The sequence below is a fragment of the Balaenoptera acutorostrata genome, chromosome 3 (genome assembly GCF_949987535.1).
Source record: "Balaenoptera acutorostrata chromosome 3, mBalAcu1.1, whole genome shotgun sequence".
Taxonomy (NCBI): Eukaryota; Metazoa; Chordata; class Mammalia; order Artiodactyla; family Balaenopteridae; genus Balaenoptera; species Balaenoptera acutorostrata.
The window spans coordinates 56539090-56567040 of NC_080066.1; the positions used below are offsets into that span (position 1 = coordinate 56539090).

General features: G+C 55.1%; 10 non-coding genes across 10 annotated transcripts; all 10 read left to right on the forward strand.

Annotated features, from left to right (window-relative positions):
- Nucleotides 1–2278: 2278 nt before the first annotated feature.
- Nucleotides 2279–2371, forward strand: LOC130707926 (small nucleolar RNA SNORD116). The gene has a single exon (XR_009007956.1). It is a non-coding gene; the product is annotated as a small nucleolar RNA SNORD116 (small nucleolar RNA).
- A 2669-nt stretch (nucleotides 2372–5040) lies between these two features.
- LOC114237558 (small nucleolar RNA SNORD116) lies at nucleotides 5041–5133 on the forward strand. Its single transcript, XR_003623091.1, has one exon. It is a non-coding gene; the product is annotated as a small nucleolar RNA SNORD116 (small nucleolar RNA).
- A 2689-nt stretch (nucleotides 5134–7822) lies between these two features.
- Nucleotides 7823–7915, forward strand: LOC130707951 (small nucleolar RNA SNORD116). Its single transcript, XR_009007981.1, has one exon. It is a non-coding gene; the product is annotated as a small nucleolar RNA SNORD116 (small nucleolar RNA).
- Nucleotides 7916–10586: 2671 nt separating this feature from the next.
- LOC130707848 (small nucleolar RNA SNORD116) lies at nucleotides 10587–10679 on the forward strand. Its single transcript, XR_009007877.1, has one exon. It is a non-coding gene; the product is annotated as a small nucleolar RNA SNORD116 (small nucleolar RNA).
- Nucleotides 10680–13368: 2689 nt separating this feature from the next.
- LOC130707952 (small nucleolar RNA SNORD116) lies at nucleotides 13369–13461 on the forward strand. The gene has a single exon (XR_009007982.1). It is a non-coding gene; the product is annotated as a small nucleolar RNA SNORD116 (small nucleolar RNA).
- Nucleotides 13462–16133: 2672 nt separating this feature from the next.
- On the forward strand, nucleotides 16134–16226 carry LOC130707849 (small nucleolar RNA SNORD116). Its single transcript, XR_009007878.1, has one exon. It is a non-coding gene; the product is annotated as a small nucleolar RNA SNORD116 (small nucleolar RNA).
- A 2689-nt stretch (nucleotides 16227–18915) lies between these two features.
- On the forward strand, nucleotides 18916–19008 carry LOC130707953 (small nucleolar RNA SNORD116). The gene has a single exon (XR_009007983.1). It is a non-coding gene; the product is annotated as a small nucleolar RNA SNORD116 (small nucleolar RNA).
- A 2672-nt stretch (nucleotides 19009–21680) lies between these two features.
- LOC130707850 (small nucleolar RNA SNORD116) lies at nucleotides 21681–21773 on the forward strand. The gene has a single exon (XR_009007879.1). It is a non-coding gene; the product is annotated as a small nucleolar RNA SNORD116 (small nucleolar RNA).
- Nucleotides 21774–24462: 2689 nt separating this feature from the next.
- Nucleotides 24463–24555, forward strand: LOC130707922 (small nucleolar RNA SNORD116). Its single transcript, XR_009007952.1, has one exon. It is a non-coding gene; the product is annotated as a small nucleolar RNA SNORD116 (small nucleolar RNA).
- A 2671-nt stretch (nucleotides 24556–27226) lies between these two features.
- LOC130707851 (small nucleolar RNA SNORD116) lies at nucleotides 27227–27319 on the forward strand. Its single transcript, XR_009007880.1, has one exon. It is a non-coding gene; the product is annotated as a small nucleolar RNA SNORD116 (small nucleolar RNA).
- Nucleotides 27320–27951: the final 632 nt, after the last annotated feature.

Consider the following 27951-nt stretch of genomic DNA (forward strand, 5'->3'; position numbering starts at 1 on the left):
AGGTTCTTGACTGCCCAGTGTGGCTGGAGCAGTGAGCAGGCGTGGGTTGGAGTGGGCGATGGCGGTAGGGGGCTGATGGTTTAGGCCTCAGTGCTGCCACTGTCAGCTACTCTGCTGAAGTTGCCGGCACACTGTTGGCGCTAAGTGGAACTTCTTGGAGTGGGGGGTGGATCGAGTGAAGCATTTCAGCCTGGGTGGTGGCTGCTGGCCTGGAGAAAAAGGTAAGGTATCATGAGGAAAGGTCCTGTGTGATTTCGTGGGATGGGCTGACATCATTGAGTTGCAGGCGCTGGCCTCGGCTTCCCAAGAATGTGTCTTGTTCGTGATGGGCTGGCATAAGCTGCCTATGGAGCGGATGGCTTTGGCAGTTCAAGTGGGTGAGTTGAGGTAGGAAACCTGTATAGAGTTGCGATGCTGTTGCCCGAGGAATGACACCCAAAGGGTGTCTTGCGGGAAGTAGAGAAGATCGACATGGTGAGGCGTCTGTGCTGGCCTCCTTGGAGGTAGTTGAGTTATGCGAACATCCCCTTGGGCCGCTCTGTTCCCTTGTTTGGCAATGTGTAAAGCGAAAGTGTTTCTCCCGTGGGGGAATGACGCGACCGGCCAGTGTAGCAGGCAGGCCTTTCGAACAGCCAGAGGTTTATCTGGAGCAGTCCATTGGTGGGGCAGGGGTGGGTGCCCCGTTGCCATGCCTGCTGTGCTGCCGTGGCCAGCCACTGTTCCCTTTCAGGCTTCCAAGTCCCCTCGCATGGCAGAGGTCTTCCGTTGAAAGTTTGTCTGTGGTCCTCGGGGACCATGCCTTTGATCACTGTGAGTTACTCGGTAGTTTCACTGTGGCAGTGGAGAATTTCCAGGATGCATGGGGTGGGATCAGCATCAACGAAGGAGACAGGCTTGTGGTCTGTCTTCCCTGGTGTTCAGTGTTCCCGTGTTCTGAAGATGTTTGTGGTTTCCAGTAGGGTCGTGTCGCCCTGTGGGCTGGAGGAGGGCACGTAGGACGAGGCTCTCAAGGGTTTAAGCGTTTCCTTAGGGGTCAGGGCCGCGAACATTCAAGATGGGAGCTGCCTGAGACGTGGCTGGGAATGTGGACTAGTTTCGGCCGTGGGGATCCGACATGGGTCATGGTGGCTGAAGCCCACCACTTCCTGTGGTGGGCATTCCCACGGGTCAATGGAAAGTGATTAGGCCTAGTTGGCGAGAGGTGGCACGTGGGCCCACGTTCGTTAACCCCTTGAGTGGTTTCAGGCTGCATCTTGGCAGTAGACAGCTGCCGGTCGGTGTCAGCCCGACCATGGGAGTTCCCTTGCTTCCGGAAGTGCTGCGAGTGACCCCAAATGCCCATCAGATGTGCTGGTAGCTGACAGAGTCTCGAGGTGCACGTAGATGTCACAGCCAAGGCCCGGAGGCAGGTCTCGTCGAGTCTCTGTGTTTTGGTCAGAAGGCGTGTCTGCGGGAGAGCGGGAGTCCGTGGACTATTTCAACAGCCCCTGGGGGTCAAAGTTTGCCTGCGGCCCCTTGAAACTGACTGGGGTCTTTCTCCTTTCACTTGGGGGTCTAACCAGGGTGCTGTGTATAAACTATTTCTTTTATTGTTGGACTCCTCTTCACAGGGCCATAGGGACACACAGAGACCAAGACGCGTTTTCAGCGGCGCACAGAGAAACCCACAAGCATGTCTGCATGCGCTGACACAGTCACACACGCCCACACACGTGAACACACACATACAGCCTCTCACACACCGGCCAACGTATGTGCCTAACTTCCTGCAGTCGTACTATCAGACATGCAGTCAATTCTCGCTAAGGGATAGAGGTCCTTGGGAAGCAGTTTCAGAACTCAAGGCCAGGTAAATGTTTTTATGGATCATGTCCTCTGAGGACACCGGTCCACTTATGAAGCCTCGGTGATTTCTGTCCACTTCTCAGGTGCAGTTGCAGGGAAAGGCTGGCCGTCGGCACAAACAAGAAGACCTTCGTGTGCTCTGATGACTGGAGGTGCTATGAAGAACTGTAAAAAGTGAGGCGGGCCCATGTCCCCGAGCATGGTCGTGGATCACTCAGGACGGTAGGTATTCAAGCACCCCAAGATGTGCCATTAGATATTAGGTTTTCCTCAGACGGGCCCAATGGCTGCAAGTGTGGATTGATTGTTCCTCTTGCTGAGTGGCCTGAGGGCTGTGGATTCTCCAGGCTTTTGCGGTAGCCCAGGCTCATGGCTCCTGTACAGAGCCCCGCGCACACCCCGGTTGTGTTCTGCAGCGTCCCAGCATGTGCTGGGATCGATGATGACACCCTTGCATGCATTCCTTGGAAAATCTGAACCAAATGAGTGAGAACACTCTACCGTCTCCTCATTGAAACTGAGGTTCAGCACGTTTCCTCCCTCAGGGGGAGAGGACAGTTAGGAATGAGTGCCAGCGTCCCCCGCCGACATGCATGCAAACACCACCAAGGACTCCAGTATTGGAGGGGCTCCTGTCTGAGGGTTGACCGTGTCTGCACATAAGCTGTGTTTCTGTGAATCCCGGGTCCCTGCTGAATGGCTGTTGAGGGAATGCGAGGGGGCAGGCTCTCCTGCTGGTCTTAAGAGTCGGAGTGTGTGCTGGTCTATGCCCAGTTAGCTTGCAGTTGGGAGGTGAGTTTTGGCCAGGATCACGCTTCGTGCATGCCATTTTGGGGGTTGATTCTGGAAGCCAAAATGAGCAAGCGTCCCTGGTTGGTGCCTGGAACCTCAGGCCAGGCCTGTGGCCCTCCCTGTTCTTGCGTTTTTCACGGTGAGGTTCTTGAGTGCCTAGTGAGGCTGGAGCAATGGGCGGGGGTGAGCTCGGTTTGGCATCGGCGGAAAGGGGCTGATGGATTAGGCCTCGCTGCTGCCCTTGTTTGCTTCTCTACTTTAACTCCCGGCACAGTGTTGATGCCAAGGGGGTCATCGTGGAGTGGGGAGAGGAACGAGTGCTGAATTTAAACCTGCGTGGATTACTGATGGCTCGCACAGGAAGGTAAGGGAAGATGAGGACATGTCCTTTGTGATGTCATGGAATAGGCTATCATAATTGAGTTGCAGGTGCTGGCTTCGGCTTCCCAAGGATGTGTCATGTTCGTGATTGGCTGGCATCAGCCGCCTATGGAGGGGATGGCTTTGACAGTTCAAGTGGATGAGGTGAGGTAGGTAACCTGTGTAGATTTGGAGTCCCATTGCCAGAGGAAAGACACCCAAAGGGTGTCTTGCGAGACGTAAAGAAGATTGACAAGGTGACGCGTCAGTGCTGGCCTCCTTGGAGGATGGTTAGTTATGCGAACATCCCCTTTGGCCGCTTTGTTCCCTTGTTTGGGAATGTGCAAAGTGAAAGTGCTTCTCCCGGGGGGGGACATGACTCGGCTTGCGAACAGCCAGAGGTTTATCTGGAGCAGTCCTTTGGGGGGACTGAGGTGGGGGCACTGATGCGGCGCCAGGCGCACTGTCGTGGACAGCCACTCTGCCCTTTCAAGTTTCCAGGTCCCCTCGTGTGGCAAAGGTTTTCCGTTGAAAATCTGTCTCTGGTCCTCGGGGACAGTGTCTTTGATCACTGTGAGTTCCACGGTAGTGTCACTGTGGCAGTGGAGAATCGCCAGGATGCATGGCGTGGGGTGTGCATCATCAAAGCAGACAGGCTTGCGGTGTGTCTTCCCTGCTGTTCAGTGTCTCCGTGTTCGCATGATGTCTGTGGCTTCAAGTAGAGTCAAGTTGCCCTGCAGGCAGGAGGAGGGCACTTAGGACGAGGCTGTGTAGCGTTTGAGCGTTTCCTCAGTGGTCAGGGCCGCCAAACCTACCAGTTGGAAGCTTGCCTATACGTGGCCGGGAAGGTGGCCTAATTTCCACTATGGGGTTCCAACCTGTGTCCTGGTTGCTGAAGCCCAACACTTCCCATTGTGGGCATTCCCACGGGGTCATGGAAAGTGATTTGGTCTAGTTGGCGAGATGAGGCACTTGGGCCGAAGTCCGTTAACCCCTTGAGAAGTGCCAGGCTGCATGTTGCCTTTCAGCACCTGCAGGTCGGTGTCAGCCCACCCATGGGAGGTTACCTTGCTTCCGGGAACACTGGGAGTGACCCCAAGGGCACATCAGATGTGGTGGTAGGTGGCAGGATCTCCAGGTCCACATAGGTGTGACACCCACGGCCGGGAGGGAGGTCTCGTCCAGTGTTTGTGCTTTGGTCAGAAGGCGTGGCTGTGGGAGAGCCGGAGTCTGTGGCCTATTTCGACAGCCCTGGGGGTCAAAGTTTGCATGCGGCCTCATGAAGCTGACAGGGGTCTTTCTCCTTTCAGTTGGGGGTCCAACCAGGGGGCTGTGTATAAACTATGACGTTTACTGTTAGAGGCGTCTGCAGAGGGCCACAGGGACACCCAGAGACCAAGACGCGTATTTAGCGGCACACAGAGGAATCCACAAACGCATCCTCGTGCACAGTCACAGTCACACACGCCCACATGTGTGGATACACACATACAGTGTCTCACACACCGACCAACGTACGTGCGTAACTTCCTTCAGTCGTGCTGTGAGACACACAATCAGTTTTTGGTAAGGGAGAGTGGTACTTGGGAAGCAGGTTCCAGTCTCACGCCCAGGTTAAGTGTTCACAAAAATCATGTTCTCTGAGGACCCTGGTGCAATTCAGAAACCTGCGTGATTTCTGTCCACTTGTCAGGTGCAGTTGCAGGGTAAGGCTGGCTGTCGGCAAAGAGAAGAAGAACATCGCGTTGTCTGATGACTGGATGTGCTAAGGAGAACTGGAAAAAGTGGGGCGGGTGCACGTTGCCGAGCATGACTGTGGATATCTCAGGACGGTAGGCATTCACCCATACTAAGATGTGCCATTGGATTTTAGGTTTTCCACAGATGGGCCCAATGGTTGCAAGAGTGGATTGACTGTTGGTCTTGCTGCGTGGCCTGAGAACTGTGGATTCCCCAGGCAGTTGGAGTACTTCCAGGTCATGGCTCCTCTGCAGAGCCCCACGGCCTTCCCTTTTGTGTTCTGCAGGGTCCCAACACGTGCTTGGATCGATGATGACACCCTTGTATGCATTCCTTGGAAAATCTGAACAAAATGAGTGAGAACGCTCTACCGTCTCCTCATCGAAACTGAGGTCCAGCACGTTTCCTCTCTCGGGAGTATGGGACAGTTAGGAGTGAGGGCCAACGTCCCCTGCTGACAGGCATGCAAACACCACTAAGGGCTCCAGCATTGGAGGGGCTCCTGTCTGAGTGTCGACCATGTCCGCCCATAAGCTGGGTCATCTATGAATCCCCGGTCCCTGCTAAAAGGCCGTTGAGGGAATGCAAGAGGGCAGGCTTTCCTGCTAGTCTTCAGGGTCGGAGTGTGTTCTGGTATAGACCCAGTAAGCTTGCAGCTTGGAGAGGTGATTTTTGGACAGGATCACGCTTTGTGCATGCCGCTTCCGAGGTTGATTATGGAAGCCAAAATGAGCAAGCTTCCCTGGTTGGAGCCTGGAGCCTCAGGCCAGGCCTGTGGCCCTCTCTGTTGTTGTGTTTTGCCCGGTGAGGTTCTTGACTGCCCAGTGTGGCTGGAGCAGTGAGCAGGCGTGGGTTGGAGTGGGCGATGGCGGTAGGGGGCTGATGGTTTAGGCCTCAGTGCTGCCGCTGTCAGCTCCTCTGCTGAAGTTGCCGGCACACTGTTGGCGCTAAGTGGATCTTCGTGGAGTGGGGGGTGGATCGAGTGAAGCATTTCAGCCTGGGTGGTGGCTGCTGGCCTGGAGAAAAAGGTAAGGTATCATGAGGAAAGGTCCTGTGTGATTTCGTGGGATGGGCTGACATCATTGAGTTGCAGGCGCTGGCCTCGGCTTCCCAAGAATGTGTCTTGTTCGTGATGGGCTGGCATAAGCTGCCTATGGAGCGGATGGCTTTGGCAGTTCAAGTGGGTGAGTTGAGGTAGGAAACCTGTATAGAGTTGCGATGCTGTTGCCCGAGGAATGACACCCAAAGGGTGTCTTGCGGGAAGTAGAGAAGATCGACATGGTGAGGCGTCTGTGCTGGCCTCCTTGGAGGTAGTTGTGTTATGCGAACATCCCGTTTGGCCGCTCTGTTCCCTTGTTTGGCAGTGTGTAAAGCGAAAGTGTTTCTCCCGTGGGGGAATGACGCGACCGGCCAGTGTAGCAGGCAGGCCTTTCGAACAGCCAGAGGTTTATCTGGAGCAGTCCATTGGTGGGGCAGGGATGGGGGCCCCGTTGCCATGCCTGCTGTGCTGCCATGGCCAGCCACTGTTCCCTTTCAGGCTTCCAAGTCCCCTCGCATGGCAGAGGTCTTCCGTTGAATGTTTGTCTGTGGTCCTCGGGGACCATGCCTTTGATCACTGTGAGTTACTCGGTAGTGTCACTGTGGCAGTGGAGAATTTCCAGGATGCATGGGGTGGGATCAGCATCAACGAAGGAGACAGGCTTGTGGTCTGTCTTCCCTGGTGTTCAGTGTTCCCGTGTTCTGAAGATATTTGTGGTTTCCAGTAGGGTCGTGTCGCCCTGTGGGCTGGAGGAGGGCACGTAGGACGAGGCTCTCAAGGGTTTAAGCGTTTCCTTAGGGGTCAGGGCCGCGAACATTCAAGATGGGAGCTGCCTGAGACGTGGCTGGGAATGTGGACTAGTTTCGGCCGTGGGGATCCGACATGGGTCATGGTGGCTGAAGCCCACCACTTCCTGTGGTGGGCATTCCCACGGGTCAATGGAAAGTGATTAGGCCTAGTTGGAGAGAGGTGGCACGTGGGCCCACGTTCGTTAGCCCCTTGAGTGGTTTCAGGCTGCATCTTGGCAGTAGACAGCTGCCGGTCGGTGTCAGCCCGACCATGGGAGTTCCCTTGCTTCCGGAAGTGCTGCGAGTGACCCCAAATGCCCATCAGATGTGCTGGTAGCTGACAGAGTCTCGAGGTGCACGTAGATGTCACAGCCAAGGCCCGGAGGCAGGTCTCGTCGAGTCTCTGTGTTTTGGTCAGAAGGCGTGTCTGCGGGAGAGCGGGAGTCCGTGGACTATTTCAACAGCCCCTGGGGGTCAAAGTTTGCCTGCGGCCCCTTGAAACTGACTGGGGTCTTTCTCCTTTCACTTGGGGGTCTAACCAGGGTGCTGTGTATAAACTATTTCTTTTATTGTTGGACTCCTCTTCACAGGGCCATAGGGACACACAGAGACCAAGACGCGTTTTCAGCGGCGCACAGAGAAATCCACAAGCATGTCTGCATGCGCTGACACAGTCACACACGCCCACACACGTGAACACACACATACAGCCTCTCACACACCGGCCAACGTATGTGCCTAACTTCCTGCAGTCGTACTATCAGACATGCAGTCAATTCTCGCTAAGGGATAGAGGTCCTTGGGAAGCAGTTTCAGAACTCAAGGCCAGGTAAATGTTTTTATGGATCATGTCCTCTGAGGACACCGGTCCACTTATGAAGCCTCGGTGATTTCTGTCCACTTCTCAGGTGCAGTTGCAGGGAAAGGCTGGCCGTCGGCACAAACAAGAAGACCTTCGTGTGCTCTGATGACTGGAGGTGCTATGAAGAACTGTAAAAAGTGAGGCGGGCCCATGTCCCCGAGCATGGTCGTGGATCACTCAGGACGGTAGGTATTCAAGCACCCCAAGATGTGCCATTAGATATTAGGTTTTCCTCAGACGGGCCCAATGGCTGCAAGTGTGGATTGATTGTTCCTCTTGCTGAGTGGCCTGAGGGCTGTGGATTCTCCAGGCTTTTGCGGTAGCCCAGGCTCATGGCTCCTGTACAGAGCCCCGCGCACACCCCGGTTGTGTTCTGCAGCGTCCCAGCATGTGCTTGGATCGATGATGACACCCTTGCATGCATTCCTTGGAAAATCTGAACCAAATGAGTGAGAACACTCTACCGTCTCCTCATCGAAACTGAGCTTCAGCACGTTTCCTCCCTCAGGGGGAGAGGACAGTTAGGAATGAGTGCCAGCGTCCCCCGCCGACATGCATGCAAACACCACCAAGGACTCCAGTATTGGAGGGGCTCCTGTCTGAGGGTTGACCGTGTCTGCACATAAGCTGTGTTTCTGTGATCCCGGGTCCCTGCTGAATGGCTGTTGAGGGAATGCGAGGGGGCAGGCTCTCCTGCTGGTCTTAAGAGTCGGAGTGTGTGCTGGTCTAGGCCCAGTTAGCTTGCAGTTGGGAGGTGAGTTTTGGCCAGGATCACGCTTCGTGCATGCCATTTTGGGGGTTGATTCTGGAAGCCAAAATGAGCAAGCGTCCCTGGTTGGTGCCTGGAACCTCAGGCCAGGCCTGTGGCCCTCCCTGTTCTTGCGTTTTTCACGGTGAGGTTCTTGAGTGCCTAGTGAGGCTGGAGCAATGGGCGGGGGTGAGCTCGGTTTGGCATCGGCGGAAAGGGGCTGATGGATTAGGCCTCGCTGCTGCCCTTGTTTGCTTCTCTACTTTAACTCCCGGCACAGTGTTGATGCCAAGGGGGTCATCGTGGAGTGGGGAGAGGAACGAGTGCTGAATTTAAACCTGCGTGGATTACTGATGGCTCGCACAGGAAGGTAAGGGAAGATGAGGACATGTCCTTTGTGATGTCATGGAATAGGCTATCATAATTGAGTTGCAGGTGCTGGCTTCGGCTTCCCTAGGATGTGTCATGTTCGTGATTGGCTGGCATCAGCCGCCTATGGAGGGGATGGCTTTGGCAGTTCAAGTGGATGAGGTGAGGTAGGTAACCTGTGTAGATTTGGAATCCCATTGCCAGAGGAAAGACACCCAAAGGGTGTCTTGCGAGACGTAAAGAAGATTGACAAGGTGACGCGTCAGTGCTGGCCTCCTTGGAGGATGGTTAGTTATGCGAACATCCCCTTTGGCCGCTTTGTTCCCTTGTTTGGGAATGTGCAAAGCGAAAGTGCTTCTCCCGGGGGGGGGGGACATGACTCGGCTTGCGAACAGCCAGAGGTTTATCTGGAGCAGTCCTTTGGGGGGACTGAGGTGGGGGCACTGATGCGGCGCCAGGCGCACTGTCGTGGACAGCCACTCTGCCCTTTCAAGTTTCCAGGTCCCCTCGTGTGGCAAAGGTTTTCCGTTGAAAGTCTGTCTCTGGTCCTCGGGGACAGTGTCTTTGATCACTGTGAGTTCCACGGTAGTGTCACTGTGGCAGTGGAGAATCGCCAGGATGCATGGCGTGGGGTGTGCATCATCAAAGCAGACAGGCTTGCGGTGTGTCTTCCCTGCTGTTCAGTGTCTCCGTGTTCGCATGATGTCTGTGGCTTCAAGTAGAGTCAAGTTGCCCTGCAGGCAGGAGGAGGGCACTTAGGACGAGGCTGTGTAGCGTTTGAGCGTTTCCTCAGTGGTCAGGGCCACCAAACCTACCAGTTGGAAGCTTGCCTATACGTGGCCGGGAAGGTGGCCTAATTTCCACTATGGGGTTCCAACCTGTGTCCTGGTTGCTGAAGCCCAACACTTCCCATTGTGGGCATTCCCACGGGGTCATGGAAAGTGATTTGGTCTAGTTGGCGAGATGAGGCACTTGGGCCGAAGTCCGTTAACCCCTTGAGAAGTGCCAGGCTGCATGTTGCCTTTCAGCACCTGCAGGTCGGTGTCAGCCCACCCATGGGAGGTTACCTTGCTTCCGGGAACACTGGGAGTGACCCCAAGGGCACATCAGATGTGGTGGTAGGTGGCAGGATCTCCAGGTCCACATAGGTGTGACACCCACGGCCGGGAGGGAGGTCTCGTCCAGTGTTTGTGCTTTGGTCAGAAGGCGTGGCTGTGGGAGAGCCGGAGTCTGTGGCCTATTTCGACAGCCCTGGGGGTCAAAGTTCGCATGCGGCCTCATGAAGCTGACAGGGGTCTTTCTCCTTTCAGTTGGGGGTCCAACCAGGGGGCTGTGTATAAACTATGACGTTTACTGTTAGAGGCGTCTGCAGAGGGCCACAGGGACACCCAGAGACCAAGACGCGTATTTAGCGGCACACAGAGGAATCCACAAACGCATCCTCGTGCACAGTCACAGTCACACACGCCCACATGTGTGGATACACACATACAGTGTCTCACACACCGACCAACGTACGTGCGTAACTTCCTTCAGTCGTGCTGTGAGACACACAATCAGTTTTTGGTAAGGGAGAGTGGTACTTGGGAAGCAGGTTCCAGTCTCACGCCCAGGTTAAGTGTTCACAAAAATCATGTTCTCTGAGGACCCTGGTGCAATTCAGAAACCTGCGTGATTTCTGTCCACTTGTCAGGTGCAGTTGCAGGGTAAGGCTGGCTGTCGGCAAAGAGAAGAAGAACATCGCGTTGTCTGATGACTGGATGTGCTAAGGAGAACTGGAAAAAGTGGGGCGGGTGCACGTTGCCGAGCATGACTGTGGATATCTCAGGACGGTAGGCATTCACCCATACTAAGATGTGCCATTGGATTTTAGGTTTTCCACAGATGGGCCCAATGGTTGCAAGAGTGGATTGACTGTTGGTCTTGCTGCGTGGCCTGAGAACTGTGGATTCCCCAGGCAGTTGGAGTACTTCCAGGTCATGGCTCCTCTGCAGAGCCCCACGGCCTTCCCTTTTGTGTTCTGCAGGGTCCCAACACGTGCTTGGATCGATGATGACACCCTTGTATGCATTCCTTGGAAAATCTGAACAAAATGAGTGAGAACGCTCTACCGTCTCCTCATCGAAACTGAGGTCCAGCACGTTTCCTCTCTCGGGAGTATGGGACAGTTAGGAGTGAGGGCCAACGTCCCCTGCTGACAGGCATGCAAACACCACTAAGGGCTCCAGCATTGGAGGGGCTCCTGTCTGAGTGTCGACCATGTCCGCCCATAAGCTGGGTCATCTATGAATCCCCGGTCCCTGCTAAAAGGCCATTGAGGGAATGCAAGAGGGCAGTCTTTCCTGCTAGTCTTCAGGGTCGGAGTGTGTTCTGGTATAGACCCAGTAAGCTTGCAGCTTGGAGAGGTGATTTTTGGACAGGATCACGCTTTGTGCATGCCGCTTCCGAGGTTGATTATGGAAGCCAAAATGAGCAAGCTTCCCTGGTTGGAGCCTGGAGCCTCAGGCCAGGCCTGTGGCCCTCTCTGTTGTTGTGTTTCGCCCGGTGAGGTTCTTGACTGCCCAGTGTGGCTGGAGCAGTGAGCGGGCGTGGGTTGGAGTGGGCGATGGCGGTAGGGGGCTGATGGTTTAGGCCTCAGTGCTGCCCCTGTCAGCTCCTCTGCTGAAGTTGCCGGCACACTGTTGGCGCTAAGTGGATCTTCGTGGAGTGGGGTGTGGATCGAGTGAAGCATTTCAGCCTGGGTGGTGGCTGCTGGCCTGGAGAAAAAGGTAAGGTATCATGAGGAAAGGTCCTGTGTGATGTCGTGGGATGGGCTGACATCATTGAGTTGCAGGCGCTGGCCTCGGCTTCCCAAGAATGTGTCTTGTTCGTGATGGGCTGGCATAAGCTGCCTATGGAGCGGATGGCTTTGGCAGTTCAAGTGGGTGAGTTGAGGTAGGAAACCTGTGTAGAGTTGCGATGCTGTTGCCCGAGGAATGACACCCAAAGGGTGTCTTGCGGGAAGTAGAGAAGATCGACATGGTGAGGCGTCTGTGCTGGCCTCCTTGGAGGTAGTTGTGTTATGCGAACATCCCGTTTGGCCGCTCTGTTCCCTTGTTTGGCAGTGTGTAAAGCGAAAGTGTTTCTCCCGTGGGGGAATGACGCGACCGGCCAGTGTAGCAGGCAGGCCTTTCGAACAGCCAGAGGTTTATCTGGAGCAGTCCATTGGTGGGGCAGGGATGGGGGCCCCGTTGCCATGCCTGCTGTGCTGCCATGGCCAGCCACTGTTCCCTTTCAGGCTTCCAAGTCCCCTCGCATGGCAGAGGTCTTCCGTTGAATGTTTGTCTGTGGTCCTCGGGGACCATGCCTTTGATCACTGTGAGTTACTCGGTAGTGTCACTGTGGCAGTGGAGAATTTCCAGGATGCATGGGGTGGGATCAGCATCAACGAAGGAGACAGGCTTGTGGTCTGTCTTCCCTGGTGTTCAGTGTTCCCGTGTTCTGAAGATATTTGTGGTTTCCAGTAGGGTCGTGTCGCCCTGTGGGCTGGAGGAGGGCACGTAGGACGAGGCTCTCAAGGGTTTAAGCGTTTCCTTAGGGGTCAGGGCCGCGAACATTCAAGATGGGAGCTGCCTGAGACGTGGCTGGGAATGTGGACTAGTTTCGGCCGTGGGGATCCGACATGGGTCATGGTGGCTGAAGCCCACCACTTCCTGTGGTGGGCATTCCCACGGGTCAATGGAAAGTGATTAGGCCTAGTTGGCGAGAGGTGGCACGTGGGCCCACGTTCGTTAGCCCCTTGAGTGGTTTCAGGCTGCATCTTGGCAGTAGACAGCTGCCGGTCGGTGTCAGCCCGACCATGGGAGTTCCCTTGCTTCCGGAAGTGCTGCGAGTGACCCCAAATGCCCATCAGATGTGCTGGTAGCTGACAGAGTCTCGAGGTGCACGTAGATGTCACAGCCAAGGCCCGGAGGCAGGTCTCGTCGAGTCTCTGTGTTTTGGTCAGAAGGCGTGTCTGCGGGAGAGCGGGAGTCCGTGGACTATTTCAACAGCCCCTGGGGGTCAAAGTTTGCCTGCGGCCCCTTGAAACTGACTGGGGTCTTTCTCCTTTCACTTGGGGGTCTAACCAGGGTGCTGTGTATAAACTATTTCTTTTATTGTTGGACTCCTCTTCACAGGGCCATAGGGACACACAGAGACCAAGACGCGTTTTCAGCGGCGCACAGAGAAATCCACAAGCATGTCTGCATGCGCTGACACAGTCACACACGCCCACACACGTGAACACACACATACAGCCTCTCACACACCGGCCAACGTATGTGCCTAACTTCCTGCAGTCGTACTATCAGACATGCAGTCAATTCTCGCTAAGGGATAGAGGTCCTTGGGAAGCAGTTTCAGAACTCAAGGCCAGGTAAATGTTTTTATGGATCATGTCCTCTGAGGACACCGGTCCACTTATGAAGCCTCGGTGATTTCTGTCCACTTCTCAGGTGCAGTTGCAGGGAAAGGCTGGCCGTCGGCACAAACAAGAAGACCTTCGTGTGCTCTGATGACTGGAGGTGCTATGAAGAACTGTAAAAAGTGAGGCGGGCCCATGTCCCCGAGCATGGTCGTGGATCACTCAGGACGGTAGGTATTCAAGCACCCCAAGATGTGCCATTAGATATTAGGTTTTCCTCAGACGGGCCCAATGGCTGCAAGTGTGGATTGATTGTTCCTCTTGCTGAGTGGCCTGAGGGCTGTGGATTCTCCAGGCTTTTGCAGTAGCCCAGGCTCATGGCTCCTGTACAGAGCCCCGCGCACACCCCGGTTGTGTTCTGCAGCGTCCCAGCATGTGCTTGGATCGATGATGACACCCTTGCATGCATTCCTTGGAAAATCTGAACCAAATGAGTGAGAACACTCTACCGTCTCCTCATCGAAACTGAGCTTCAGCACGTTTCCTCCCTCAGGGGGAGAGGACAGTTAGGAATGAGTGCCAGCATCCCCCGCCGACATGCATGCAAACACCACCAAGGACTCCAGTATTGGAGGGGCTCCTGTCTGAAGGTTGACCGTGTCTGCACATAAGCTGTGTTTCTGTGAATCCCGGGTCCCTGCTGAATGGCTGTTGAGGGAATGCGAGGGGGCAGGCTCTCCTGCTGGTCTTAAGAGTCGGAGTGTGTGCTGGTCTAGGCCCAGTTAGCTTGCAGTTGGGAGGTGAGTTTTGGCCAGGATCACGCTTCGTGCATGCCATTTTGGGGGTTGATTCTGGAAGCCAAAATGAGCAAGCGTCCCTGGTTGGTGCCTGGAACCTCAGGCCAGGCCTGTGGCCCTCCCTGTTCTTGCGTTTTTCACGGTGAGGTTCTTGAGTGCCTAGTGAGGCTGGAGCAATGGGCGGGGGTGAGCTCGGTTTGGCATCGGCGGAAAGGGGCTGATGGATTAGGCCTCGCTGCTGCCCTTGTTTGCTTCTCTACTTTAACTCCCGGCACAGTGTTGATGCCAAGGGGGTCATCGTGGAGTGGGGAGAGGAACGAGTGCTGAATTTAAACCTGCGTGGATTACTGATGGCTCGCACAGGAAGGTAAGGGAAGATGAGGACATGTCCTTTGTGATGTCATGGAATAGGCTATCATAATTGAGTTGCAGGTGCTGGCTTCGGCTTCCCTAGGATGTGTCATGTTCGTGATTGGCTGGCATCAGCCGCCTATGGAGGGGATGGCTTTGGCAGTTCAAGTGGATGAGGTGAGGTAGGTAACCTGTGTAGATTTGGAATCCCATTGCCAGAGGAAAGACACCCAAAGGGTGTCTTGCGAGACGTAAAGAAGATTGACAAGGTGACGCGTCAGTGCTGGCCTCCTTGGAGGATGGTTAGTTATGCGAACATCCCCTTTGGCCGCTTTGTTCCCTTGTTTGGGAATGTGCAAAGCGAAAGTGCTTCTCCCGGGGGGGGGGGACATGACTCGGCTTGCGAACAGCCAGAGGTTTATCTGGAGCAGTCCTTTGGGGGGACTGAGGTGGGGGCACTGATGCGGCGCCAGGCGCACTGTCGTGGACAGCCACTCTGCCCTTTCAAGTTTCCAGGTCCCCTCGTGTGGCAAAGGTTTTCCGTTGAAAGTCTGTCTCTGGTCCTCGGGGACAGTGTCTTTGATCACTGTGAGTTCCACGGTAGTGTCACTGTGGCAGTGGAGAATCGCCAGGATGCATGGCGTGGGGTGTGCATCATCAAAGCAGACAGGCTTGCGGTGTGTCTTCCCTGCTGTTCAGTGTCTCCGTGTTCGCATGATGTCTGTGGCTTCAAGTAGAGTCAAGTTGCCCTGCAGGCAGGAGGAGGGCACTTAGGACGAGGCTGTGTAGCGTTTGAGCGTTTCCTGAGTGGTCAGGGCCACCAAACCTACCAGTTGGAAGCTTGCCTATACGTGGCCGGGAAGGTGGCCTAATTTCCACTATGGGGTTCCAATCTGTGTCCTGGTTGCTGAAGCCCAACACTTCCCATTGTGGGCATTCCCACGGGGTCATGGAAAGTGATTTGGTCTAGTTGGCGAGATGAGGCACTTGGGCCGAAGTCCGTTAACCCCTTGAGAAGTGCCAGGCTGCATGTTGCCTTTCAGCACCTGCAGGTCGGTGTCAGCCCACCCATGGGAGGTTACCTTGCTTCCGGGAACACTGGGAGTGACCCCAAGGGCACATCAGATGTGGTGGTAGGTGGCAGGATCTCCAGGTCCACATAGGTGTGACACCCACGGCCGGGAGGGAGGTCTCGTCCAGTGTTTGTGCTTTGGTCAGAAGGCGTGGCTGTGGGAGAGCCGGAGTCTGTGGCCTATTTCGACAGCCCTGGGGGTCAAAGTTTGCATGCGGCCTCATGAAGCTGACAGGGGTCTTTCTCCTTTCAGTTGGGGGTCCAACCAGGGGGCTGTGTATAAACTATGACGTTTACTGTTAGAGGCGTCTGCAGAGGGCCACAGGGACACCCAGAGACCAAGACGCGTATTTAGCGGCACACAGAGGAATCCACAAACGCATCCTCGTGCACAGTCACAGTCACACACGCCCACATGTGTGGATACACACATACAGTGTCTCACACACCGACCAACGTACGTGCGTAACTTCCTTCAGTCGTGCTGTGAGACACACAATCAGTTTTTGGTAAGGGAGAGTGGTACTTGGGAAGCAGGTTCCAGTCTCACGCCCAGGTTAAGTGTTCACAAAAATCATGTTCTCTGAGGACCCTGGTGCAATTCAGAAACCTGCGTGATTTCTGTCCACTTGTCAGGTGCAGTTGCAGGGTAAGGCTGGCTGTCGGCAAAGAGAAGAAGAACATCGCGTTGTCTGATGACTGGATGTGCTAAGGAGAACTGGAAAAAGTGGGGCGGGTGCACGTTGCCGAGCATGACTGTGGATATCTCAGGACGGTAGGCATTCACCCATACTAAGATGTGCCATTGGATTTTAGGTTTTCCACAGATGGGCCCAATGGTTGCAAGAGTGGATTGACTGTTGGTCTTGCTGCGTGGCCTGAGAACTGTGGATTCCCCAGGCAGTTGGAGTACTTCCAGGTCATGGCTCCTCTGCAGAGCCCCACGGCCTTCCCTTTTGTGTTCTGCAGGGTCCCAACACGTGCTTGGATCGATGATGACACCCTTGTATGCATTCCTTGGAAAATCTGAACAAAATGAGTGAGAACGCTCTACCGTCTCCTCATCGAAACTGAGGTCCAGCACGTTTCCTCTCTCGGGAGTATGGGACAGTTAGGAGTGAGGGCCAACGTCCCCTGCTGACAGGCATGCAAACACCACTAAGGGCTCCAGCATTGGAGGGGCTCCTGTCTGAGTGTCGACCATGTCCGCCCATAAGCTGGGTCATCTATGAATCCCCGGTCCCTGCTAAAAGGCCATTGAGGGAATGCAAGAGGGCAGTCTTTCCTGCTAGTCTTCAGGGTCGGAGTGTGTTCTGGTATAGACCCAGTAAGCTTGCAGCTTGGAGAGGTGATTTTTGGACAGGATCACGCTTTGTGCATGCCGCTTCCGAGGTTGATTATGGAAGCCAAAATGAGCAAGCTTCCCTGGTTGGAGCCTGGAGCCTCAGGCCAGGCCTGTGGCCCTCTCTGTTGTTGTGTTTCGCCCGGTGAGGTTCTTGACTGCCCAGTGTGGCTGGAGCAGTGAGCGGGCGTGGGTTGGAGTGGGCGATGGCGGTAGGGGGCTGATGGTTTAGGCCTCAGTGCTGCCCCTGTCAGCTCCTCTGCTGAAGTTGCCGGCACACTGTTGGCGCTAAGTGGATCTTCGTGGAGTGGGGTGTGGATCGAGTGAAGCATTTCAGCCTGGGTGGTGGCTGCTGGCCTGGAGAAAAATGTAAGGTATCATGAGGAAAGGTCCTGTGTGATGTCGTGGGATGGGCTGACATCATTGAGTTGCAGGCGCTGGCCTCGGCTTCCCAAGAATGTGTCTTGTTCGTGATGGGCTGGCATAAGCTGCCTATGGAGCGGATGGCTTTGGCAGTTCAAGTGGGTGAGTTGAGGTAGGAAACCTGTGTAGAGTTGCGATGCTGTTGCCCGAGGAATGACACCCAAAGGGTGTCTTGCGGGAAGTAGAGAAGATCGACATGGTGAGGCGTCTGTGCTGGCCTCCTTGGAGGTAGTTGTGTTATGCGAACATCCCGTTTGGCCGCTCTGTTCCCTTGTTTGGCAGTGTGTAAAGCGAAAGTGTTTCTCCCGTGGGGGAATGACGCGACCGGCCAGTGTAGCAGGCAGGCCTTTCGAACAGCCAGAGGTTTATCTGGAGCAGTCCATTGGTGGGGCAGGGATGGGGGCCCCGTTGCCATGCCTGCTGTGCTGCCATGGCCAGCCACTGTTCCCTTTCAGGCTTCCAAGTCCCCTCGCATGGCAGAGGTCTTCCGTTGAATGTTTGTCTGTGGTCCTCGGGGACCATGCCTTTGATCACTGTGAGTTACTCGGTAGTGTCACTGTGGCAGTGGAGAATTTCCAGGATGCATGGGGTGGGATCAGCATCAACGAAGGAGACAGGCTTGTGGTCTGTCTTCCCTGGTGTTCAGTGTTCCCGTGTTCTGAAGATATTTGTGGTTTCCAGTAGGGTCGTGTCGCCCTGTGGGCTGGAGGAGGGCACGTAGGACGAGGCTCTCAAGGGTTTAAGCGTTTCCTTAGGGGTCAGGGCCGCGAACATTCAAGATGGGAGCTGCCTGAGACGTGGCTGGGAATGTGGACTAGTTTCGGCCGTGGGGATCCGACATGGGTCATGGTGGCTGAAGCCCACCACTTCCTGTGGTGGGCATTCCCACGGGTCAATGGAAAGTGATTAGGCCTAGTTGGCGAGAGGTGGCACGTGGGCCCACGTTCGTTAGCCCCTTGAGTGGTTTCAGGCTGCATCTTGGCAGTAGACAGCTGCCGGTCGGTGTCAGCCCGACCATGGGAGTTCCCTTGCTTCCGGAAGTGCTGCGAGTGACCCCAAATGCCCATCAGATGTGCTGGTAGCTGACAGAGTCTCGAGGTGCACGTAGATGTCACAGCCAAGGCCCGGAGGCAGGTCTCGTCGAGTCTCTGTGTTTTGGTCAGAAGGCGTGTCTGCGGGAGAGCGGGAGTCCGTGGACTATTTCAACAGCCCCTGGGGGTCAAAGTTTGCCTGCGGCCCCTTGAAACTGACTGGGGTCTTTCTCCTTTCACTTGGGGGTCTAACCAGGGTGCTGTGTATAAACTATTTCTTTTATTGTTGGACTCCTCTTCACAGGGCCATAGGGACACACAGAGACCAAGACGCGTTTTCAGCGGCGCACAGAGAAATCCACAAGCATGTCTGCATGCGCTGACACAGTCACACACGCCCACACACGTGAACACACACATACAGCCTCTCACACACCGGCCAACGTATGTGCCTAACTTCCTGCAGTCGTACTATCAGACATGCAGTCAATTCTCGCTAAGGGATAGAGGTCCTTGGGAAGCAGTTTCAGAACTCAAGGCCAGGTAAATGTTTTTATGGATCATGTCCTCTGAGGACACCGGTCCACTTATGAAGCCTCGGTGATTTCTGTCCACTTCTCAGGTGCAGTTGCAGGGAAAGGCTGGCCGTCGGCACAAACAAGAAGACCTTCGTGTGCTCTGATGACTGGAGGTGCTATGAAGAACTGTAAAAAGTGAGGCGGGCCCATGTCCCCGAGCATGGTCGTGGATCACTCAGGACGGTAGGTATTCAAGCACCCCAAGATGTGCCATTAGATATTAGGTTTTCCTCAGACGGGCCCAATGGCTGCAAGTGTGGATTGATTGTTCCTCTTGCTGAGTGGCCTGAGGGCTGTGGATTCTCCAGGCTTTTGCGGTAGCCCAGGCTCATGGCTCCTGTACAGAGCCCCGCGCACACCCCGGTTGTGTTCTGCAGCGTCCCAGCATGTGCTTGGATCGATGATGACACCCTTGCATGCATTCCTTGGAAAATCTGAACCAAATGAGTGAGAACACTCTACCGTCTCCTCATCGAAACTGAGCTTCAGCACGTTTCCTCCCTCAGGGGGAGAGGACAGTTAGGAATGAGTGCCAGCATCCCCCGCCGACATGCATGCAAACACCACCAAGGACTCCAGTATTGGAGGGGCTCCTGTCTGAAGGTTGACCGTGTCTGCACATAAGCTGTGTTTCTGTGAATCCCGGGTCCCTGCTGAATGGCTGTTGAGGGAATGCGAGGGGGCAGGCTCTCCTGCTGGTCTTAAGAGTCGGAGTGTGTGCTGGTCTAGGCCCAGTTAGCTTGCAGTTGGGAGGTGAGTTTTGGCCAGGATCACGCTTCGTGCATGCCATTTTGGGGGTTGATTCTGGAAGCCAAAATGAGCAAGCGTCCCTGGTTGGTGCCTGGAACCTCAGGCCAGGCCTGTGGCCCTCCCTGTTCTTGCGTTTTTCACGGTGAGGTTCTTGAGTGCCTAGTGAGGCTGGAGCAATGGGCGGGGGTGAGCTCGGTTTGGCATCGGCGGAAAGGGGCTGATGGATTAGGCCTCGCTGCTGCCCTTGTTTGCTTCTCTACTTTAACTCCCGGCACAGTGTTGATGCCAAGGGGGTCATCGTGGAGTGGGGAGAGGAACGAGTGCTGAATTTAAACCTGCGTGGATTACTGATGGCTCGCACAGGAAGGTAAGGGAAGATGAGGACATGTCCTTTGTGATGTCATGGAATAGGCTATCATAATTGAGTTGCAGGTGCTGGCTTCGGCTTCCCTAGGATGTGTCATGTTCGTGATTGGCTGGCATCAGCCGCCTATGGAGGGGATGGCTTTGGCAGTTCAAGTGGATGAGGTGAGGTAGGTAACCTGTGTAGATTTGGAATCCCATTGCCAGAGGAAAGACACCCAAAGGGTGTCTTGCGAGACGTAAAGAAGATTGACAAGGTGACGCGTCAGTGCTGGCCTCCTTGGAGGATGGTTAGTTATGCGAACATCCCCTTTGGCCGCTTTGTTCCCTTGTTTGGGAATGTGCAAAGCGAAAGTGCTTCTCCCGGGGGGGGGGGACATGACTCGGCTTGCGAACAGCCAGAGGTTTATCTGGAGCAGTCCTTTGGGGGGACTGAGGTGGGGGCACTGATGCGGCGCCAGGCGCACTGTCGTGGACAGCCACTCTGCCCTTTCAAGTTTCCAGGTCCCCTCGTGTGGCAAAGGTTTTCCGTTGAAAGTCTGTCTCTGGTCCTCGGGGACAGTGTCTTTGATCACTGTGAGTTCCACGGTAGTGTCACTGTGGCAGTGGAGAATCGCCAGGATGCATGGCGTGGGGTGTGCATCATCAAAGCAGACAGGCTTGCGGTGTGTCTTCCCTGCTGTTCAGTGTCTCCGTGTTCGCATGATGTCTGTGGCTTCAAGTAGAGTCAAGTTGCCCTGCAGGCAGGAGGAGGGCACTTAGGACGAGGCTGTGTAGCGTTTGAGCGTTTCCTGAGTGGTCAGGGCCACCAAACCTACCAGTTGGAAGCTTGCCTATACGTGGCCGGGAAGGTGGCCTAATTTCCACTATGGGGTTCCAATCTGTGTCCTGGTTGCTGAAGCCCAACACTTCCCATTGTGGGCATTCCCACGGGGTCATGGAAAGTGATTTGGTCTAGTTGGCGAGATGAGGCACTTGGGCCGAAGTCCGTTAACCCCTTGAGAAGTGCCAGGCTGCATGTTGCCTTTCAGCACCTGCAGGTCGGTGTCAGCCCACCCATGGGAGGTTACCTTGCTTCCGGGAACACTGGGAGTGACCCCAAGGGCACATCAGATGTGGTGGTAGGTGGCAGGATCTCCAGGTCCACATAGGTGTGACACCCACGGCCGGGAGGGAGGTCTCGTCCAGTGTTTGTGCTTTGGTCAGAAGGCGTGGCTGTGGGAGAGCCGGAGTCTGTGGCCTATTTCGACAGCCCTGGGGGTCAAAGTTTGCATGCGGCCTCATGAAGCTGACAGGGGTCTTTCTCCTTTCAGTTGGGGGTCCAACCAGGGGGCTGTGTATAAACTATGACGTTTACTGTTAGAGGCGTCTGCAGAGGGCCACAGGGACACCCAGAGACCAAGACGCGTATTTAGCGGCACACAGAGGAATCCACAAACGCATCCTCGTGCACAGTCACAGTCACACACGCCCACATGTGTGGATACACACATACAGTGTCTCACACACCGACCAACGTACGTGCGTAACTTCCTTCAGTCGTGCTGTGAGACACACAATCAGTTTTTGGTAAGGGAGAGTGGTACTTGGGAAGCAGGTTCCAGTCTCACGCCCAGGTTAAGTGTTCACAAAAATCATGTTCTCTGAGGACCCTGGTGCAATTCAGAAACCTGCGTGATTTCTGTCCACTTGTCAGGTGCAGTTGCAGGGTAAGGCTGGCTGTCGGCAAAGAGAAGAAGAACATCGCGTTGTCTGATGACTGGATGTGCTAAGGAGAACTGGAAAAAGTGGGGCGGGTGCACGTTGCCGAGCATGACTGTGGATATCTCAGGACGGTAGGCATTCACCCATACTAAGATGTGCCATTGGATTTTAGGTTTTCCACAGATGGGCCCAATGGTTGCAAGAGTGGATTGACTGTTGGTCTTGCTGCGTGGCCTGAGAACTGTGGATTCCCCAGGCAGTTGGAGTACTTCCAGGTCATGGCTCCTCTGCAGAGCCCCACGGCCTTCCCTTTTGTGTTCTGCAGGGTCCCAACACGTGCTTGGATCGATGATGACACCCTTGTATGCATTCCTTGGAAAATCTGAACAAAATGAGTGAGAACGCTCTACCGTCTCCTCATCGAAACTGAGGTCCAGCACGTTTCCTCTCTCGGGAGTATGGGACAGTTAGGAGTGAGGGCCAACGTCCCCTGCTGACAGGCATGCAAACACCACTAAGGGCTCCAGCATTGGAGGGGCTCCTGTCTGAGTGTCGACCATGTCCGCCCATAAGCTGGGTCATCTATGAATCCCCGGTCCCTGCTAAAAGGCCGTTGAGGGAATGCAAGAGGGCAGTCTTTCCTGCTAGTCTTCAGGGTCGGAGTGTGTTCTGGTATAGACCCAGTAAGCTTGCAGCTTGGAGAGGTGATTTTTGGACAGGATCACGCTTTGTGCATGCCGCTTCCGAGGTTGATTATGGAAGCCAAAATGAGCAAGCTTCCCTGGTTGGAGCCTGGAGCCTCAGGCCAGGCCTGTGGCCCTCTCTGTTGTTGTGTTTCGCCCGGTGAGGTTCTTGACTGCCCAGTGTGGCTGGAGCAGTGAGCGGGCGTGGGTTGGAGTGGGCGATGGCGGTAGGGGGCTGATGGTTTAGGCCTCAGTGCTGCCCCTGTCAGCTCCTCTGCTGAAGTTGCCGGCACACTGTTGGCGCTAAGTGGATCTTCGTGGAGTGGGGTGTGGATCGAGTGAAGTATTTCAGCCTGGGTGGTGGCTGCTGGCCTGGAGAAAAAGGTAAGGTATCATGAGGAAAGGTCCTGTGTGATGTCGTGGGATGGGCTGACATCATTGAGTTGCAGGCGCTGGCCTCGGCTTCCCAAGAATGTGTCTTGTTCGTGATGGGCTGGCATAAGCTGCCTATGGAGCGGATGGCTTTGGCAGTTCAAGTGGGTGAGTTGAGGTAGGAAACCTGTGTAGAGTTGCGATGCTGTTGCCCGAGGAATGACACCCAAAGGGTGTCTTGCGGGAAGTAGAGAAGATCGACATGGTGAGGCGTCTGTGCTGGCCTCCTTGGAGGTAGTTGTGTTATGCGAACATCCCGTTTGGCCGCTCTGTTCCCTTGTTTGGCAGTGTGTAAAGCGAAAGTGTTTCTCCCGTGGGGGAATGACGCGACCGGCCAGTGTAGCAGGCAGGCCTTTCGAACAGCCAGAGGTTTATCTGGAGCAGTCCATTGGTGGGGCAGGGATGGGGGCCCCGTTGCCATGCCTGCTGTGCTGCCATGGCCAGCCACTGTTCCCTTTCAGGCTTCCAAGTCCCCTCGCATGGCAGAGGTCTTCCGTTGAATGTTTGTCTGTGGTCCTCGGGGACCATGCCTTTGATCACTGTGAGTTACTCGGTAGTGTCACTGTGGCAGTGGAGAATTTCCAGGATGCATGGGGTGGGATCAGCATCAACGAAGGAGACAGGCTTGTGGTCTGTCTTCCCTGGTGTTCAGTGTTCCCGTGTTCTGAAGATATTTGTGGTTTCCAGTAGGGTCGTGTCGCCCTGTGGGCTGGAGGAGGGCACGTAGGACGAGGCTCTCAAGGGTTTAAGCGTTTCCTTAGGGGTCAGGGCCGCGAACATTCAAGATGGGAGCTGCCTGAGACGTGGCTGGGAATGTGGACTAGTTTCGGCCGTGGGGATCCGACATGGGTCATGGTGGCTGAAGCCCACCACTTCCTGTGGTGGGCATTCCCACGGGTCAATGGAAAGTGATTAGGCCTAGTTGGCGAGAGGTGGCACGTGGGCCCACGTTCGTTAGCCCCTTGAGTGGTTTCAGGCTGCATCTTGGCAGTAGACAGCTGCCGGTCGGTGTCAGCCCGACCATGGGAGTTCCCTTGCTTCCGGAAGTGCTGCGAGTGACCCCAAATGCCCATCAGATGTGCTGGTAGCTGACAGAGTCTCGAGGTGCACGTAGATGTCACAGCCAAGGCCCGGAGGCAGGTCTCGTCGAGTCTCTGTGTTTTGGTCAGAAGGCGTGTCTGCGGGAGAGCGGGAGTCCGTGGACTATTTCAACAGCCCCTGGGGGTCAAAGTTTGCCTGCGGCCCCTTGAAACTGACTGGGGTCTTTCTCCTTTCACTTGGGGGTCTAACCAGGGTGCTGTGTATAAACTATTTCTTTTATTGTTGGACTCCTCTTCACAGGGCCATAGGGACACACAGAGACCAAGACGCGTTTTCAGCGGCGCACAGAGAAACCCACAATCATGTCTGCATGCGCTGACACAGTCACACACGCCCACACACGTGAACACACACATACAGCCTCTCACACACCGGCCAACGTATGTGCCTAACTTCCTGCAGTCGTACTATCAGACATGCAGTCAATTCTCGCTAAGGGATAGAGGTCCTTGGGAAGCAGTTTCAGAACTCAAGGCCAGGTAAATGTTTTTATGGATCATGTCCTCTGAGGACACCGGTCCACTTATGAAGCCTCGGTGATTTCTGTCCACTTCTCAGGTGCAGTTGCAGGGAAAGGCTGGCCGTCGGCACAAACAAGAAGACCTTCGTGTGCTCTGATGACTGGAGGTGCTATGAAGAACTGTAAAAAGTGAGGCGGGCCCATGTCCCCGAGCATGGTCGTGGATCACTCAGGACGGTAGGTATTCAAGCACCCCAAGATGTGCCATTAGATATTAGGTTTTCCTCAGACGGGCCCAATGGCTGCAAGTGTGGATTGATTGTTCCTCTTGCTGAGTGGCCTGAGGGCTGTGGATTCTCCAGGCTTTTGCGGTAGCCCAGGCTCATGGCTCCTGTACAGAGCCCCGCGCACACCCCGGTTGTGTTCTGCAGCGTCCCAGCATGTGCTTGGATCGATGATGACACCCTTGCATGCATTCCTTGGAAAATCTGAACCAAATGAGTGAGAACACTCTACCGTCTCCTCATCGAAACTGAGGTTCAGCACGTTTCCTCCCTCAGGGGGAGAGGACAGTTAGGAATGAGTGCCAGCGTCCCCCGCCGACATGCATGCAAACACCACCAAGGACTCCAGTATTGGAGGGGCTCCTGTCTGAGGGTTGACCGTGTCTGCACATAAGCTGTGTTTCTGTGAATCCCGGGTCCCTGCTGAATGGCTGTTGAGGGAATGCGAGGGGGCAGGCTCTCCTGCTGGTCTTAAGAGTCGGAGTGTGTGCTGGTCTAGGCCCAGTTAGCTTGCAGTTGGGAGGTGAGTTTTGGCCAGGATCACGCTTCGTGCATGCCATTTTGGGGGTTGATTCTGGAAGCCAAAATGAGCAAGCGTCCCTGGTTGGTGCCTGGAACCTCAGGCCAGGCCTGTGGCCCTCCCTGTTCTTGCGTTTTTCACGGTGAGGTTCTTGAGTGCCTAGTGAGGCTGGAGCAATGGGCGGGGGTGAGCTCGGTTTGGCATCGGCGGAAAGGGGCTGATGGATTAGGCCTCGCTGCTGCCCTTGTTTGCTTCTCTACTTTAACTCCCGGCACAGTGTTGATGCCAAGGGGGTCATCGTGGAGTGGGGAGAGGAACGAGTGCTGAATTTAAACCTGCGTGGATTACTGATGGCTCGCACAGGAAGGTAAGGGAAGATGAGGACATGTCCTTTGTGATGTCATGGAATAGGCTATCATAATTGAGTTGCAGGTGCTGGCTTCGGCTTCCCTAGGATGTGTCATGTTCGTGATTGGCTGGCATCAGCCGCCTATGGAGGGGATGGCTTTGGCAGTTCAAGTGGATGAGGTGAGGTAGGTAACCTGTGTAGATTTGGAATCCCATTGCCAGAGGAAAGACACCCAAAGGGTGTCTTGCGAGACGTAAAGAAGATTGACAAGGTGACGCGTCAGTGCTGGCCTCCTTGGAGGATGGTTAGTTATGCGAACATCCCCTTTGGCCGCTTTGTTCCCTTGTTTGGGAATGTGCAAAGCGAAAGTGCTTCTCCCGGGGGGGGGGACATGACTCGGCTTGCGAACAGCCAGAGGTTTATCTGGAGCAGTCCTTTGGGGGGACTGAGGTGGGGGCACTGATGCGGCACCGGGCGCACTGTCGTGGACAGCCACTCTGCCCTTTCAAGTTTCCAGGTCCCCTCGTGTGGCAAAGGTTTTCCGTTGAAAGTCTGTCTCTGGTCCTCGGGGACAGTGTCTTTGATCACTGTGAGTTCCACGGTAGTGTCACTGTGGCAGTGGAGAATCGCCAGGATGCATGGCGTGGGGTGTGCATCATCAAAGCAGACAGGCTTGCGGTGTGTCTTCCCTGCTGTTCAGTGTCTCCGTGTTCGCATGATGTCTGTGGCTTCAAGTAGAGTCAAGTTGCCCTGCAGGCAGGAGGAGGGCACTTAGGACGAGGCTGTGTAGCGTTTGAGCGTTTCCTCAGTGGTCAGGGCCACCAAACCTACCAGTTGGAAGCTTGCCTATACGTGGCCGGGAAGGTGGCCTAATTTCCACTATGGGGTTCCAATCTGTGTCCTGGTTGCTGAAGCCCAACACTTCCCATTGTGGGCATTCCCACGGGGTCATGGAAAGTGATTTGGTCTAGTTGGCGAGATGAGGCACTTGGGCCGAAGTCCGTTAACCCCTTGAGAAGTGCCAGGCTGCATGTTGCCTTTCAGCACCTGCAGGTCGGTGTCAGCCCACCCATGGGAGGTTACCTTGCTTCCGGGAACACTGGGAGTGACCCCAAGGGCACATCAGATGTGGTGGTAGGTGGCAGGATCTCCAGGTCCACATAGGTGTGACACCCACGGCCGGGAGGGAGGTCTCGTCCAGTGTTTGTGCTTTGGTCAGAAGGCGTGGCTGTGGGAGAGCCGGAGTCTGTGGCCTATTTCGACAGCCCTGGGGGTCAAAGTTTGCATGCGGCCTCATGAAGCTGACAGGGGTCTTTCTCCTTTCAGTTGGGGGTCCAACCAGGGGGCTGTGTATAAACTATGACGTTTACTGTTAGAGGCGTCTGCAGAGGGCCACAGGGACACCCAGAGACCAAGACGCGTATTTAGCGGCACACAGAGGAATCCACAAACGCATCCTCGTGCACAGTCACAGTCACACACGCCCACATGTGTGGATACACACATACAGTGTCTCACACACCGACCAACGTACGTGCGTAACTTCCTTCAGTCGTGCTGTGAGACACACAATCAGTTTTTGGTAAGGGAGAGTGGTACTTGGGAAGCAGGTTCCAGTCTCACGCCCAGGTTAAGTGTTCACAAAAATCATGTTCTCTGAGGACCCTGGTGCAATTCAGAAACCTGCGTGATTTCTGTCCACTTGTCAGGTGCAGTTGCAGGGTAAGGCTGGCTGTCGGCAAAGAGAAGAAGAACATCGCGTTGTCTGATGACTGGATGTGCTAAGGAGAACTGGAAAAAGTGGGGCGGGTGCACGTTGCCGAGCATGACTGTGGATATCTCAGGACGGTAGGCATTCACCCATACTAAGATGTGCCATTGGATTTTAGGTTTTCCACAGATGGGCCCAATGGTTGCAAGAGTGGATTGACTGTTGGTCTTGCTGCGTGGCCTGAGAACTGTGGATTCCCCAGGCAGTTGGAGTACTTCCAGGTCATGGCTCCTCTGCAGAGCCCCACGGCCTTCCCTTTTGTGTTCTGCAGGGTCCCAACACGTGCTTGGATCGATGATGACACCCTTGTATGCATTCCTTGGAAAATCTGAACAAAATGAGTGAGAACGCTCTACCGTCTCCTCATCGAAACTGAGGTCCAGCACGTTTCCTCTCTCGGGAGTATGGGACAGTTAGGAGTGAGGGCCAATGTCCCCTGCTGACAGGCATGCAAACACCACTAAGGGCTCCAGCATTGGAGGGGCTCCTGTCTGAGTGTCGACCATGTCCGCCCATAAGCTGGGTCATCTATGAATCCCCGGTCCCTGCTAAAAGGCCGTTGAGGGAATGCAAGAGGGCAGTCTTTCCTGCTAGTCTTCAGGGTCGGAGTGTGTTCTGGTATAGACCCAGTAAGCTTGCAGCTTGGAGAGGTGATTTTTGGACAGGATCACGCTTTGTGCATGCCGCTTCCGAGGTTGATTATGGAAGCCAAAATGAGCAAGCTTCCCTGGTTGGAGCCTGGAGCCTCAGGCCAGGCCTGTGGCCCTCTCTGTTGTTGTGTTTCGCCCGGTGAGGTTCTTGACTGCCCAGTGTGGCTGGAGCAGTGAGCGGGCGTGGGTTGGAGTGGGCGATGGCGGTAGGGGGCTGATGGTTTAGGCCTCAGTGCTGCCCCTGTCAGCTCCTCTGCTGAAGTTGCCGGCACACTGTTGGCGCTAAGTGGATCTTCGTGGAGTGGGGTGTGGATCGAGTGAAGCATTTCAGCCTGGGTGGTGGCTGCTGGCCTGGAGAAAAAG